The sequence below is a fragment of the Eretmochelys imbricata genome, chromosome 1 (assembly GCF_965152235.1).
Source record: "Eretmochelys imbricata isolate rEreImb1 chromosome 1, rEreImb1.hap1, whole genome shotgun sequence".
Taxonomy (NCBI): domain Eukaryota; kingdom Metazoa; phylum Chordata; order Testudines; family Cheloniidae; genus Eretmochelys; species Eretmochelys imbricata.
This window is the reverse complement of record NC_135572.1, coordinates 262,331,575-262,345,815: the sequence shown is the minus strand read 5'-3', so window position 1 is coordinate 262,345,815 and position 14,241 is coordinate 262,331,575. Positions and strand designations below refer to the sequence as shown.

At 44.0% G+C, this 14,241-nt stretch overlaps 1 long non-coding RNA gene across 1 annotated transcript; it reads left to right on the top strand.

Moving 5' to 3' along the window:
• Positions 1-4,381: 4,381 nt before the first annotated feature.
• LOC144271666 (uncharacterized) lies at positions 4,382-9,580 on the top strand. The gene is made up of 3 exons (XR_013347397.1): positions 4,382-4,529; positions 8,387-8,493; positions 9,528-9,580. It is a non-coding gene; the product is annotated as an uncharacterized LOC144271666 (long non-coding RNA).
• Positions 9,581-14,241: the final 4,661 nt, after the last annotated feature.

The following is a 14,241-nucleotide window of genomic DNA, read 5'->3' as shown; positions in this document are numbered from 1 at the left end:
GTTTGTTTTTTTGTCTCTGCTGGCTGATTGTATACTTCCGGTTCCAAATGGGTGTGTGGTTGATCAGTCAGTTCTTAACACTGGTGTTCGTAATTCTGAGGTTCTACTGTAAGTGCTTTACAAAAAGGGCCAATGTATTATTTGGAGTAGATTGAAGATTCCTCACTTTAAGCAGTCTATTCTGCACAATTTCAAATTGTATCACCTAATAACTTTATATTTTGGACTGCTTAAAATTTGTCAGTGGAAGGATTCCAGAAATCCAGAGGATCATAAATATTAGAGATGAAAAGAGCTATTATTTCAGGGATTCTGAAACACTTTCATAATGTGGATCATATTTTAACATAAAGTATTTGTTGCGTTGACCACCTCCTCTCCTGTTCACAACTGTGCAATACCACTGTGACAGCTACAGTCACTGCTTACATAAGAACATGGAAAAGTAATGTTAGGAAAGTATTTAATATATATCTTTAGCTGTCTTATAATGCAGCATAGCAGCTGGAAACAGTTGCCATCATTTGACCAATCAGCTGTTCATGGACCACCAGTGGTCCACAGACCATAGTTTGAAAACTTTGGATTAGCTCATCCAATCCTTACCTTATAAGGTTGTTCCCAATTGCAAACTTTCTAGTGTTTTGTCCAGTAAAATTTTAAAAGTCCCCAAAGATGTGGAAGGCTACTGCACACCTATTGGATCTCACTTTCAGCAAGATTTTCCTGACATTAGCCTAAATCAGTGGTTCTTAATATATTTACCATTGTGAGCCGCATATGCAGCTCTCTGTGTATTGTGTAGATGCGACCCACATCATGTGCACTATCTATACTTAATACTGATCCCCACAAACTCTGTTTATTGCCTCTTGATGAGAGACACATTGAATGATGTTGCATCTGTCGCACCTTCTAAAAGTGTACACAGATTTCTGGAAAGCTGTGCCTCAAGCAACACCTCATGGAACAGGCCATAAGGCCTGCCTCAGCACCAGGACCAACGCCTGATCATCCTATTTATTGAACCACTAACCCTAGGGAAGCTTCGGACAGGCCTTTGGACTCTGACTCCTTTCCAAGGAGAAGGAGAGTTCAATCTTCTTGCTCTGGAGTTCCACACAAAAGGACCCATAAAACTGACTGAAGCCATTTGGGCTAGGTGAGGTTTATCCTCCTTCTCAAAGAGAGGCTCTGAATAGCATGGTGGCTCACCAGGTGTCCAGGCTAGAACTGGGTTGTCATCTCAGGTCTCCCTTGTAATGGGGCAGGAGGATCCTAGTGTCATATCATTGACTCCAAAAGCATCCATGCAACAGCCATAAAGTCCGGCACCGATGGACATCAAGCCACCATCTATCTTGGTACCTATCACACCGCAGGTATATCAATCGGTGAAAGAACTGCTTTGCTGTCTTCCCCCAATTCACCATTCATGCAAGACCCTACTAGATGGCTGCTGCCCTTGGCCTCACTTTGGCACCAGGGCAAAGATTGCCATTAGTTTATACTAATGATGGTCCCAAGACAAACCAAGGACTCTACCTTGGCACTGTCTGCTATAGAGTCACACTCCACATTAGTACTGAGACACCATTCGAATCTGGAATCTGTTGCTCCCTCAACTTCAGCACCTATGGCTCCGATACTAGGACCACTGTCATAGAGGGTCCTGACTTCAGTTTATTCCTCTGTTCCATCTGTGTTACCAGACATAGATGTGAGACCATCTGTGTGCCAAGAAACCTTTGCAGTACTGATCACCATAATGTTGTCAGCACCAACATTGCTTTCTTCACACTGGGCTTCAGACAAATTTCAGCGTCTAGTAGCCCCATCAGGTTGAGCACCTCCTTTGACTACTGACTATTCCGAAGGCCTTTCAGGTCTGGATGGGAATCCTCCAGCAGAGACAGATTGTCATTGCCCGATGCTTACAGGCCACCTATGCGCTATACTCTCCCTTATAGGCCCCTGTGGAATCCCTGGGAGGTGCCCAGAATCTCCCCATCACATTTTCCTCCTCACTTGAGGAGAAGGTCTCCAGATCCTGCTTTGAGACAGCCTCCAGATCCTCATACGTTAGAGGTGCAAGCATAAGTTATCCCTCCTGACCAACATCTCCCATAGGATTATCTTTTATTGGAAGAACCAGTGTTGCCCCAGGAGGCTACTTTGTCTCCCATTAATTTGTTCTCATGTATATGCAGGTGTTCCGTTCTCCTGTCCTCTCCCAAATAAGCCAGTTGTAGCTGATGCCTCTTCCATTGGGTGGGATGCCAATCTAGAGGGCTCGTGAACCCAAACATTATGGACAGAGCAGGAAGCTAATCTTCATATCAATGTCCTCAGGCTCCAGGCAATTCACAAACCATGTGGTGCTTTTCTTCCTCTCATCAGGGGCTTATCAGTCCAGATCCTGACCAGCAGTACAACTGCCATGTTCTATCTGAACAGACAAGGGAGGAACTTGGTCCACACGGCTCTGCAAGGAGGTGGTGAGCCTCTGGGACTTCTGCATGAAGGTAAACATCACTCCAGTAGCTGCTAACTTACCTGGTTCCCAGAACTACTTGGCTACTTTTGTCAGCAGGAAATTCTCTCGTGATCATGAGTTGTCCCTCAGAAACAGTGTACTGAGGACTTACTTTTGAACCTGGGGTGCTCCATCAGTCAAGTGCCACCACTTTTGCTCTCAAGTCCTGGCTCACTAAGTGATGCCTTTCTGTTGACTCAGTGATTATGTAACAGGATGGCTCACCTCTTAAGGTCTGGAGGGCTGGGGTTAGTCCATTCTGACTGCAGAATGAGCTACACCTTGGAGAGATCAGGGTGACTGCCCTATAAAGAGCAGGAGGAGACTGAAACCAAGTGGGGGGGAGCTCATGAAATGGTAGAGAGACTGCAGAGGGTGTTAAAGGCTCCTGCAGGGGAGACCCTGAGACCAAGAGAGCTGTGATAGAGAGGACCTGAAGTGAGTAGAAGGCTCCTGCTTGAGAGACCCTGACTGAGCAAAGGGTTTAGGCCTGGAAGCCAGAACCAGAAGACTAAGCTTCAGCCAGATAATGTCTGGAAGTTCTGGGCCCAGCTCCTGCTAGAGAACCTGACTGGGAGAAGGGCTGGGGGCCCTGGAAACCTGATGGCTGAGCTCCAGCCAGGCAAAGCCTGAGACACTTTAAAGTGGAACCTAGCTGTGGAAAAAGGGCTGTGGGCTCCCTACCTAAAGGGAGAGGGTGAATTAATTGGTGGTGGGGCCTAGAGGGCAGCATGTAAGGACTCAAATGGAACCACAGGAGGAAATGTTTTAATTACCTATGGACTATGAGTTATTAAAGGGCCCTGAAGAGGGGAGAAATTGGTAGCAGGGCACTGCAGAGTCACCTCTGGCCATAAGGGTGCACTCAGGAGTTTGGCTGACCCCATTACAATATGCATTCCCCAACCTCTCTGATCCTGCAGGTCATTCACAAACTGAAATTGGATCGCACCACGGTAGTTCTTATTACCCCAGCTTGATTAAGACTATGCTGGTTTTCCACTTTCTGCAGCCTCCCAGTACAACCTGTACAGCTTCTGCCTCCTCTTCTAGATCTGCTTTTTCAACAACACTGAGTGTTATACCCAGACCTGAACAGCCAGCATGGCTTCTGGATGGTTAAATTGTGAAGAGAGGGCCGTTCTGTAGCAGTTAAAGTGGTATTGCTTAACAGCAGGAAGCAATTCATTAGGTTGACTTGACTAAGTGGAAACATTTTTTGGTTTGGGCTAGTCAGTGGATTCAGTCTGCAGTGGCAAGCCTTCAGGAGTATTTGCCTCTAAACTCTTCAGGGCTTTCCCTGAGCGTTCACCAACAGCAATTTGAGCCATTTGCCCTCCTATTCAGGTTCAGTTAGTTGTTCTCCAGCCCTATGGTGGCAAGGAGTCTCAAAGGGATTACCCCACTTTTTCCACCTGTTAAAGCATTGGTACCACTTGGGAACCTCAGTACCATGTTAACGGCTCTTGTGGACCCCCTGTCTGAGTCTTTGGCGATTTGTTCCTAGTCTTACTTGTCTCAAAAGACAGCCTTCCTTATCGCCATCACATCAGCTAGGAGGGTGGGCAAGCTGCAAGCATTGATGCTGGTCTGACGATTTATCAAGGATAAGGTGACTTTGAGACAGCAACCTACATTTTTAACTGAAGTAGTTTTGGCTTTTCATCACAATTAAACTAGGTATTTTTCTTCCCAAAACTACATTCTGTTGGGGAAGAGGAGCACCGGCATGCCTTGGATGTTAAGAGAGCACTGTCCTTCTGTATGGACGGAACCAAGCAATTCAAACAATCTCCTCAACTTGTTGTTTCCTCTGCGGGTAGGATGAAGGGCCAAGTGGTGTCAGCAAAGACAACCTCCAGATGGACTTCTTCCTGTACTACCAGCTATGCGGTGAAAAACACCCCTCCTCCACAGAGACTCTTTGCCCATTCAACGAGAGCTCAAGCTACATCGGTAGCATTCCTGAGTGATGCTCCAATTCTGGACACTAGTAAGGTTGCCACTTGGTCCTCAGTACATATATTTACTTTTCATTACACCATCACAACTACATCAGAGTTGGCTGGGAACTTTGGGAAGGTGACACTCTCTGCAGCCTGACCTCCCTCACAACTGCCAACTTTGCATCTTACCTTTCTTATTGCTTCCTCTGTCCACCATTTCACCCTCCAGCTCTCTTTGGGCCTTTCCCACCACCTTCCTCTCACACTTTCCATGTCCGGTGCCCATTCCAGCTCCTTTTCCACCACAACCACCACATCTCCCTTCTCTCCCTCCTCACTGTGTACTCCCCTCAAAAAACTGATTTTCATCAATTATTCTAACTATTAACACAAAAACAGCAAGCTTGTATGTGTGATTATACCTCTTTAACCTTCTTACTTTATGTTTGTTTCCCTTGTTCTCACTGCTCCATTCCTTGCTGCTCTCACTATCTTTTCTAAGCTTTAGATCATGTCACTGGGCCAGAGGAGGAATTATTATGTGTCTGGGCAGCACCTAGCACAATTTTGGGTGCTTAGTGAATTAATGATGATGATTTTATTATTAATACGGCATGAATTCAGCAAGGGCTGGATCAAGGTAAGGATTCATTCTTGGTAATGTTCTGCACAGGGCCAGCTCCAGGCACCCGCGTTCCAAGCGGGTGCTTGGGTCAGCAGTTAGAAAGGGGCAGCAGTGTTTCCGCGGCGGTGGCAATTCGGCGGCAGCTCCTCTGTTCCGGCAGCAAATCAGCGGCAGCTTCTCCCTTTTGCCATCTGCGGTGGCAGTTTTTTTCACTGCTTGGGGCAGCAAAAGCTGTAGAGCCAGCCCTGGTTCTGAAGGCCATGACAGGTAAACAGTGGAGACAAGAGAGGAAAAGTAAAAACTTGGGATTTATTACTCTAACATGCGACTGTAACTGTGAACTTCACTTTGCTAAAAGTGAGGGCCAGGTCCACTCATTTCTCACACCTATCTCAGAGTGAAGCTGGATTGCATGCTAACCTTCCGCAACCATCTGACAAGACGAAGACAAGGTCAACCTGGTCCAGAAACTGACACTCACAAGCTGGAGAGCATCAACATCAGTGTTACAGACATCAGTGATGGCCCTTATGTACTCTGTAACTGAATACTATGCACTGGCGTGGACCAGAAGTAGCCACACTTACTCGTTGATGTCCAACTGAACACTGCAGTGTGGTGCATCACCAGAATCCTCAGGTCAACCCCAACACCTTGGCTGCCAGTGCTGCCACACATTGCTCCCCATCCATTTACCATGATGCCGCAACCCATCGGGAATCATGGAAAATGAACATTTTACCATCCACTACGATCTTAACAACCTCTCTCACCACCGCTTGAACTCCACGTAAGCCCTTTAGGACCCATGCATTTAACCTTCAACGATGCAACTTCAACCCTATTGAAGCTTGGCAAGCTTACTGGACTCAGGGCTGTCCCTTGGGGGGTGCAGGACTCGGGCCGAAGTGACGGCTTCGTCTCTTCCGGGACCAACCATGCTGACCAATCGCACCGGTCTCTGGGGCCCCCCAAAGCACAGGGCCTGGAGCGATCGCCCTGATTCACCCTACCCAAGGGATGGCTCTGACTGGAGTTCACAAGAAGTCACAAATAAAAACCAACACAGAAGATCCCTGGCTTCAATCTCACACGAAGTTCGTGGGTAGGGCCCTACCAAATTCACGGTCAATTTTGGTCAATTTCATGGTCATAGGATTTTTTGAATTGTAAATGTAATGATTTCAGATATTTAAATCTGAAATTTCACAGTGTTGTTGTTGTAGGGGTCCTGACCCAACTCTGAAGGCAGCAGCGCAAAAGTTGGCACAGTATGGTATTGCCACCCTTACTTCTCTGCTGCTGATGGTGCTGCCTTCTGCGCTGCCTTCAGAGCTGGGCGCCCGGCCAGCAGCCACTGCTCTCCAGCCACCCAGCTCTGAAGGCAGCACAGAAATAAGGGTGACAATACTGCGACCCCCCCATATAATAACCTTGCAACCCACCCACCCCCACAACCCTCTTTTGGGTCGAGACTCCCAGTTTGAGAAATGTTGGTCTACCCCATGAAATCTGTATAGTATAGGGTAAAAGTACACAAAAGACCAGATTTCACGGTCCATGAAGCATTTTTCACGGCCACGAATTTGGTAGGGCCTTACTCCTGGGCAACCCTAAACCGTATCTAAACAAAACATGGCTGATGCGGATACTTGTTGCACAAATGGAGAATTAAAGATTCTCCAGTGTGTGATTGTGGTCACCCAGAACAGACCATGGAACATATAACAACTCAATGCCCGATTAACACATACAAAGGAGGCATCACAGCAATACGCTCTGCTCCAGACACAATTATCTGGCTTAACCATCTAAATGTAAAATTGTAGTTGTTCTACGTTTACATTAGCCATACAAAGAAGATGATGATCTAGGCACATGGGAATCTTTAATAATAAATTGGTGACAAAAAGAGTCTGATAGATACAGCCCTGATCCTGCAAACAGTAAAGCATATGAATTACTTCACACGTAAGTAGTTCCACTAAATTCATTGTGACTGCTTACATGTGTAATGTTACTTATGTGCATAAGGGTTTTCAGGATCAGAGACTGACATTATATAAAGCAATGGAGATTCTTCAGTTATTATGGAGCAGTGGTAGCTGCAGCATGAGGTTGCCCTCAGACTTTCGTTTTAATAAGAGTTCTGTCTCTCAAAACGTTAAGTGACCTAAGCAATGTGAAAAGCAGAATAATTTTCCAAATGAATGGGCTATGTGATAATCAGACCTGCTGATCCATTAGTACAAAAGATTGTGAGGTAGGCCATCATCAAGGTTTAAAGTGGTTGAATTAGTCGGGTGAAGTTGGAATGCTTATTGCATTTCAGTATCTGCTGGAGATGGAAGTGAATGCTGTATGGAGTGTTTCAGAGTAACAGCCGTGTTAGTCTGTATTCGCAGAAAGAAAAGGAGTACTTGTGGCACCTTAGAGACTAACGAATTTATTTGAGCATGAGCTTTCGTGAGCTACAGCTCACTTCATCAGATGCATACCGTGGAAACTGCAGCAGACTCTATATATACACAGAGAATATGAAACAATACCTCCTCCCACCCCACTGTCCTGCTGGTAATAGCTTATCTAAAAGCCATTTCCAGCACAAATCCAGGTTTTCTCACCCTCCACCCCCCCACACAAATTCACTCTCCTGCTGGTGATAGCCCATCCAAAGTGACAACTCTTTACACAATGTGCATGATAATGAAGTTAGGCCATTTCCTGCACAAATCCAGGTTCTCTCACTCCCTCACCCCCCTCCAAAAACCCACCCCCATACACACACAAACTCACTCTCCTGCTGGTAATAGCTCATCCAAACTGGCCACTCTCCAAGTTTAAATCCAAGTTAAACCAGAACATCGGGGGGGTGTTAATGACAACAAGGTGATCTGAAGGTGGCTAGGAATGCTGAAGACTTTTCCCTTAATTTGTTGTTTCCATGCTTTCAAGGTTTGTGTGGGTGGGATGGGTCCGGATGTAACCTTAATAAGCACTAAGCATAGTTTTTGTTTATGTTAATGTTAGTGACAATTGAGTTTTTTTCACAAGATGCCATGAAGACTTGCTGAGGATTTAAGGAATGGCTGTGAGCACAGTTTTACAAATGGAGAAGTATTGCTTTAAAACTTAGAAGTCCAGAAAGCTGGTTATTTAACTTTATAATTTGGTGCTATACTTTGGAAATTGAAAATCCCCTAAACCTGGTTTACATAGTACAAACTTTCCAGCCATATCAAAAGAATTGGAAGTGGTGTCTGTTCTCTTGTAATAAAGGAGGTTGGGATGGAGAGCCTGAAGCAAGGAATAAAAAAATAAATCTTCCCAAACGGGAGTGGCCCTGAGAAAGTCAGATTTGGTAACCTCGTCTACACTGTTTCAGGGTGAGTAAACTATGGAAGTGAGTTTCGAAACAATAAAATAAACTAGCTTACAGTGTTGTAGTGATGAGGGTGGGTGTCTCAGCCCAGTGGGTTAAGATGGCTTATAAAGCCCTTTTGTTTACTGTTATGGTATTAAGTGCAGGACTTTGAAAAGTGCTCTGCTCCCTTTGCCCAGCCATTTTCAAGGATTTTGTAAGTATCCTGCTAGAGGTGAGTTTTAAGGCAAGATCTGAAGGATGACTATGTAGTGGCTTTGCAGACTTTTACAGGGAGTTCCTCCAATGCATAAGGGGCAGCAGGGGAATAAGCACAGATGTGTTTGAGGGTAACATGGAAATGATAGCCTGTAAAGGCTGTCATCTGTAACAACTTAACACCATGAAGGGCCTAAATAGCAGAGATAAGAAGATTGTGTTGGATAAGAAAAAGTGGGGCAAGTGGTTGGATGAAAAAGGTGACAAGGGGTGACATGATTGGAGTGATCAAGACAGGAAGATTACTTTGGCAATTGCTTTTTGAATGGACTTAAGGAGGACAAGATGCCATTCTGATTTGGTGGTGCTATACACACACTTTGTGTAGGTGTAAATGACTGCATGAGAGTCAAGGCTGCGGAGAATCAGGCCTGTTGTCTGTTGGAGTTCCTACTTTTCCCCAAAATGAAGCAAGCTGCTAGAACAGCACAGTTTTAATGGAGTCCCTTCTCTTCAGTTGAAAGCTTTTCTATTAGGATGTAATTAAACACCAAAACAGAAACTTGCATACCCTGTGAGTAATAAGCCAGTGAGTTAAAATCCTAGCCCAACCGCACAAGATTGCTTCCTTACTCACAATAGTCCCTGATTTCCCTTCCCTTCTAAATTCTCCAGAGCAGTGGGCAGGTCCCTTCCCTAGTGGGCAGGGCCTAGCCTCACCAGCAGACTGAACTCCAATGCTCAGTCTCTGCTTTTTGTGACCAAGTACCAGGGGATTCCCCTATCCTTGCACTATGTGGGATTTACCTGTAATAATGGACATCCTCTTTCTATGAACAGAGACCTAGTGGAGGGATGAGGGATGTCATCACAAACACCACCCAAGGAGCATGGTGATTCCCTTGGTGTCTGTCTAAAAAAGGTATGGCCTCCCCATCCCTCCTTGTAGCTTTAAAGAATGGCTTGCTAGAGCTTTCTTACTACGGTCCTGAGGATGTGTTCACAATGAGTGGAAGGGATAGATGGAGTGGAGTGGAGGTGGGTGTGGAATGAGCAGGTGCAAATTGCATGAGTACTGGATTGTATGAAATGAATGTGTGAAGTGAGGTGTAGGTCAGTGTAAACACATGCAAATTTATGCAGATTCATACAAATTAAAATGTATTTTTAATTTTCGAACATTGGTAGGTATGTACATACATTATTTGACACTGGGCCCTGTCATATTTTGGGGCAGCCCTGGCCCTGTGAGTATAGCCCTGTGTGGATACAAAATTTGTATCTGCATCTGATCCGCAATCTGCAAAAATGACCTGTGGATGCAGATACCCGCGGATATAAAGCGGGTATCCACAGATTTGCAAGGCTCTATCTGTGAGGTCTCCCATACCTATCGGCAGAATCACCCCAGTATTGCCAACCCCAAGCATTAAATCATGAATCAGCCCCTCTCACTCTGCCAAAGATTGGTTCAAGGGCTGGAAGGACGGTTCCTTGCAAGTCCTTTCCCCTTAAGCATCAGTGCAAGGCCAGGCAGAAATTAGTCATAGAAAACAAATTTTAAATTCATATTTGCAAGGATTCACACCAGAAATCTCAATCATATGTTTATCCAGTCAGGGAATAGAAATATGCCATGCTATATACATGCTGTTAAAACAATTAATGTTTTCAGTTGTGACTATTAAATGCTTGAAACAATACTTGCAGCAAGCAGTTTGCAGACAATCCATGGACTGAAATATGTCCATATCAAATATTAAATAATTTCAAACAATGTACTGAAATCACCATCTCTTTGAATATACTTCAGAAATAGGAAAAGGGGGCTAAATTTCTTCAAGAAATTGTACTGCCATCAGCATATCTTCTACACCCACTTTCCTCGGTGTCTCCCTCCTGTTCTCCGTAATCTCCTCCTTGCCCCATCAGTCCCTTTTCACTCCCACTCTTCAGCCCAGTTTCCTAACCACATATCATATGGGTGGCCATCTTCCTTGAGACAACCTGACTTTAATACCGCTGGACAGCATAAAGTGTGGCATTCATCTTTATTAGGGGCAGCTTCACTGCCACCTGAATGCTGTAGGAAAGGTGTAGCCATCTTGACCCAGGGTAGCTTGTGGTTTCAGTCCCATTGAAAGTAATGGGAAATGGCAGCCATGTAGAATAAGGGCAAAAGTTTCTGCCAGAAATCAGGAGATAATGAGTAACTATAAGAAACCCAACCAATAACACAAGATTCATGGTAACACTTTGAGAGTTTAGCTGAATTCCACACATGCTTGCAAGAAGGCAAATCCCTTGAATTCACTGAGCATTTATTTTGGCAGGGAAGACTTCAATTAAGATTCTCTGTAATGTTCATAGCATGCATCCGATGAAGTGAGCTAACGAAAGCTTATGCTCTAATAAATTTGTTAGTCTCTAGGGTGCCACAAGTACTCCTTTTCTTTTTATAACCTCATAAGAATCCTTTATTGAAGCAGGGGAGGGGGAGATGAGATGACCTGCAATGCTCACCCTTCAGCCAATACTGCCACTCAGACATGCTGAATTTAGACCTATGTGTGACATTCAGTTTCAGCAAAGAGAAGGTTCTATTCCCCCTTCCTCTGCCCCCAAGTTTCAGTTTTATAGTGGGTCACTTTTTCCAAAGGGGGTGATCAGCTTCAAGCAGTTTTTTTCCCCTGAGGGATAGGGCTCTGCCACAGCTCTGGTACCCCTTTTCTCAGGGGTTGGTTCAGCCTAATGTTGCAGAGGTGTCCCTTCTTCATGGGTACGGTTCAACCTTGCATCTGACAATTTCTTTTTGTTTAAGAGCATAGCTCAGCTTTGAGTCAAGAGGACCCATTCCCTCAGGGGAAGTGAACTGTAGCTCACGAAAGCTTATGCTCAGATAAATTTGTTAGTCTCTAAGGTGCCACAAGTACTCCTTTTCTTTTTGCATATATCCTCATGTGAGGGTTCCTTTCCCTCAGATGTTTGGATAGTTCTACCACAGAATGTTACACCAAGTGTTTTAAATCATAACTCATGGCTTTTTTTACTTTAATAGGATTCAGAAAGATTCAGTTTGGAATGCAAATTAATATCTCTATTTCTGTTTTCACACACTCAGAATTAACACCATTGAGTTCCCAGGTACTTCTGTATCCTTCGTACCTGGGACTGGGATTAAACTATCAGTTGGACATGCTTCACAGAGCGTCAGTGCAAACCAGTGAATAGAAACCTGGCTATTGTAAGTATAGTACTGTGTACCCCAGAAACAGTCTTTTGGAAAGAGAATTAAAATGGAAAATATACAGTGTAGTTACTACTTGAACTCTTTTGATGCATAAGGAGGTCATATGTTTTTTATCAGTTTACACCAAGTTGAGACAGTCCCTTCCTGTGCAACCTTAATTCGACCCTGTTGTGCATATGCTTATACTGTCTTTAATTACATGACTGAATATTATTTTTTCCGTATTATTTTTGCATCTGTGTTTTAATGTAGATTTGTTGTAATTTTCTAACTTTAAAATAAAATGGAATTTCTATTGTTTTTGTTTATCCTATGGAACCATATTGACCCCAGCTTAGGTCATCAGCAGCGTCTGGACCTTTAGATCCACAGCACAGATCTCTAACTCTAACTGGTGCAGTAGTAGGCTATTATCCTTGCTATCATAGAATCATAGAATATCAGGGTTGGAAGGGACCCCTGAAGGTCATCTAGTCCAACCCCCTGCTCGAAGCAGGACCAATTCCCAGTTAAATCATCCCAGCCAGGGCTTTGTCAAGCCTGACCTTAAAAACTTCCAAGGAAGGAGATTCCACCACCTCCCTAGGCAACGCATTCCAGTGTTTCACCACCCTCTTAGTGAAAAAGTTTTTCCTAATATCCAATCTAAACCTCCCCCACTGCAACTTGAGACCATTACTCCTCGTTCTGTCATCTGCTACCATTGAGAACAGTCTAGAGCCATCCTCTTTGGAACCCTCTTTCAGGTAGTTGAAAGCAGCTATCAAATCCCCCCTCATTCTTCTCTTCTGCAGGCTAAACAATCCCAGCTCCCTCAGCCTCTCCTCATAAGTCATGTGTTCTAGACCCCTAATCATTTTTGTTGCCCTTCGCTATCCACCAGGCACTAAACGTGGATGAGACCCACACTTTACCAGTGAGTTCCACAGCTATTTCCTGACAGCAGAAGAAAACAGGGACTCATTCCTCCTCGGTTCATTTCAAGATTCTGAAGGGGAATGTACTCCAGTGGTTATAGAGCCCTATGCCCCATTCCCCCAGACTTTCTCCGTCCCCTCTTCTCCTATCTGCCCCTTGGCTATAAAGAAGAATTTACTGAATTCAGTAGGATAGATAATTATCTTCTCTCAAGTACTTAAAATGTTTCCTTCAATTGCAGTCCTATAGCTCTTGTGGCAGTGTTATCACAGATCTGAGAGTTGTGAAAGACTTGTAATTGGAATTAACTAGAAAATGGATCAGAAAGTCATTGTGAAATTGTGGCATTTAGTAACCTTGCTAAATCCCAGCATAATTCTAAAACTCATGCCCAGGCAACAAGTGTGTGAAATCAGCTTCTTTACAGAAGCCACCACTATAATCTACTTTAATCATTACATAATGGGGGGAGAGGGAGTTTTCTTCATCTTGATGAAAGAATCAGAGTCTCTTTGAACTTGGCAAATCAGTAGTTTCTTGGGTGTTCTCTAAAAGTAGATCTTTCAACTGACTTTGTTATTATCTGTGCAGCACAGACTTTGGAGGAGCTACAGTGTCCATTTCAGAAATGTTTATCACAGTAATCTTCAGAATCTCACGGGATAACACAAGCTGCCTGTCAATGTTGCTTCACAGCTGCCAGATAAGCATTAGTGGTATTAAACTCAACTTGAATGGAGGAACTAAGTATGTGCAAGAGATTTTCTACAGTCACTCATTCTAGTGAAAAGTTAGCAGAGTCAATGGTGCAAGGCCCTCTTGTCAAAATTAGGCACCCAAATGCTTGTTTTAGGAGTCCAAATGCAGGACATAAGTTCTTAACCTAGGCAGCAGAGTTTGGAATTAGATTTTTCAGAGAAATGTTTGAAAACACAATCTTCTTTTCAGGGTATGCAACATGTCTGGTTTGTTCCTACTATCGTTTGTAAACTCTATCTTTTGTGTACATATGCACAAACCCTGAATTAGGCAAACAAACTATATGAATATGGGTTTTGTGAATGTAACTCCTATGATTTTGTGTGTGTTAGTGTGCAAATGATTTGTTCATGCAAAGTTGCATGCACACAGTTGGAGTCCAAGTTGAGGCTCCTTTGAAAATATAACCCACAACATCTGACAAGATCAATCAGCTTATTTTTTCATGGAACAAACAATGTTTGAATGAAGTTCACACCTAGGAATTTAAAAATTGATAAGTCCAAAGCAAACAGAAATTAGTGGTCACAGTTTCAATGGTTTGGTATATGTTGGAGCTTTTTTTTTTTTTAGACAGTGAGAGAGAGAATGTCGATGAGTGAGCAATCCCTACAGCTATTTCAACAT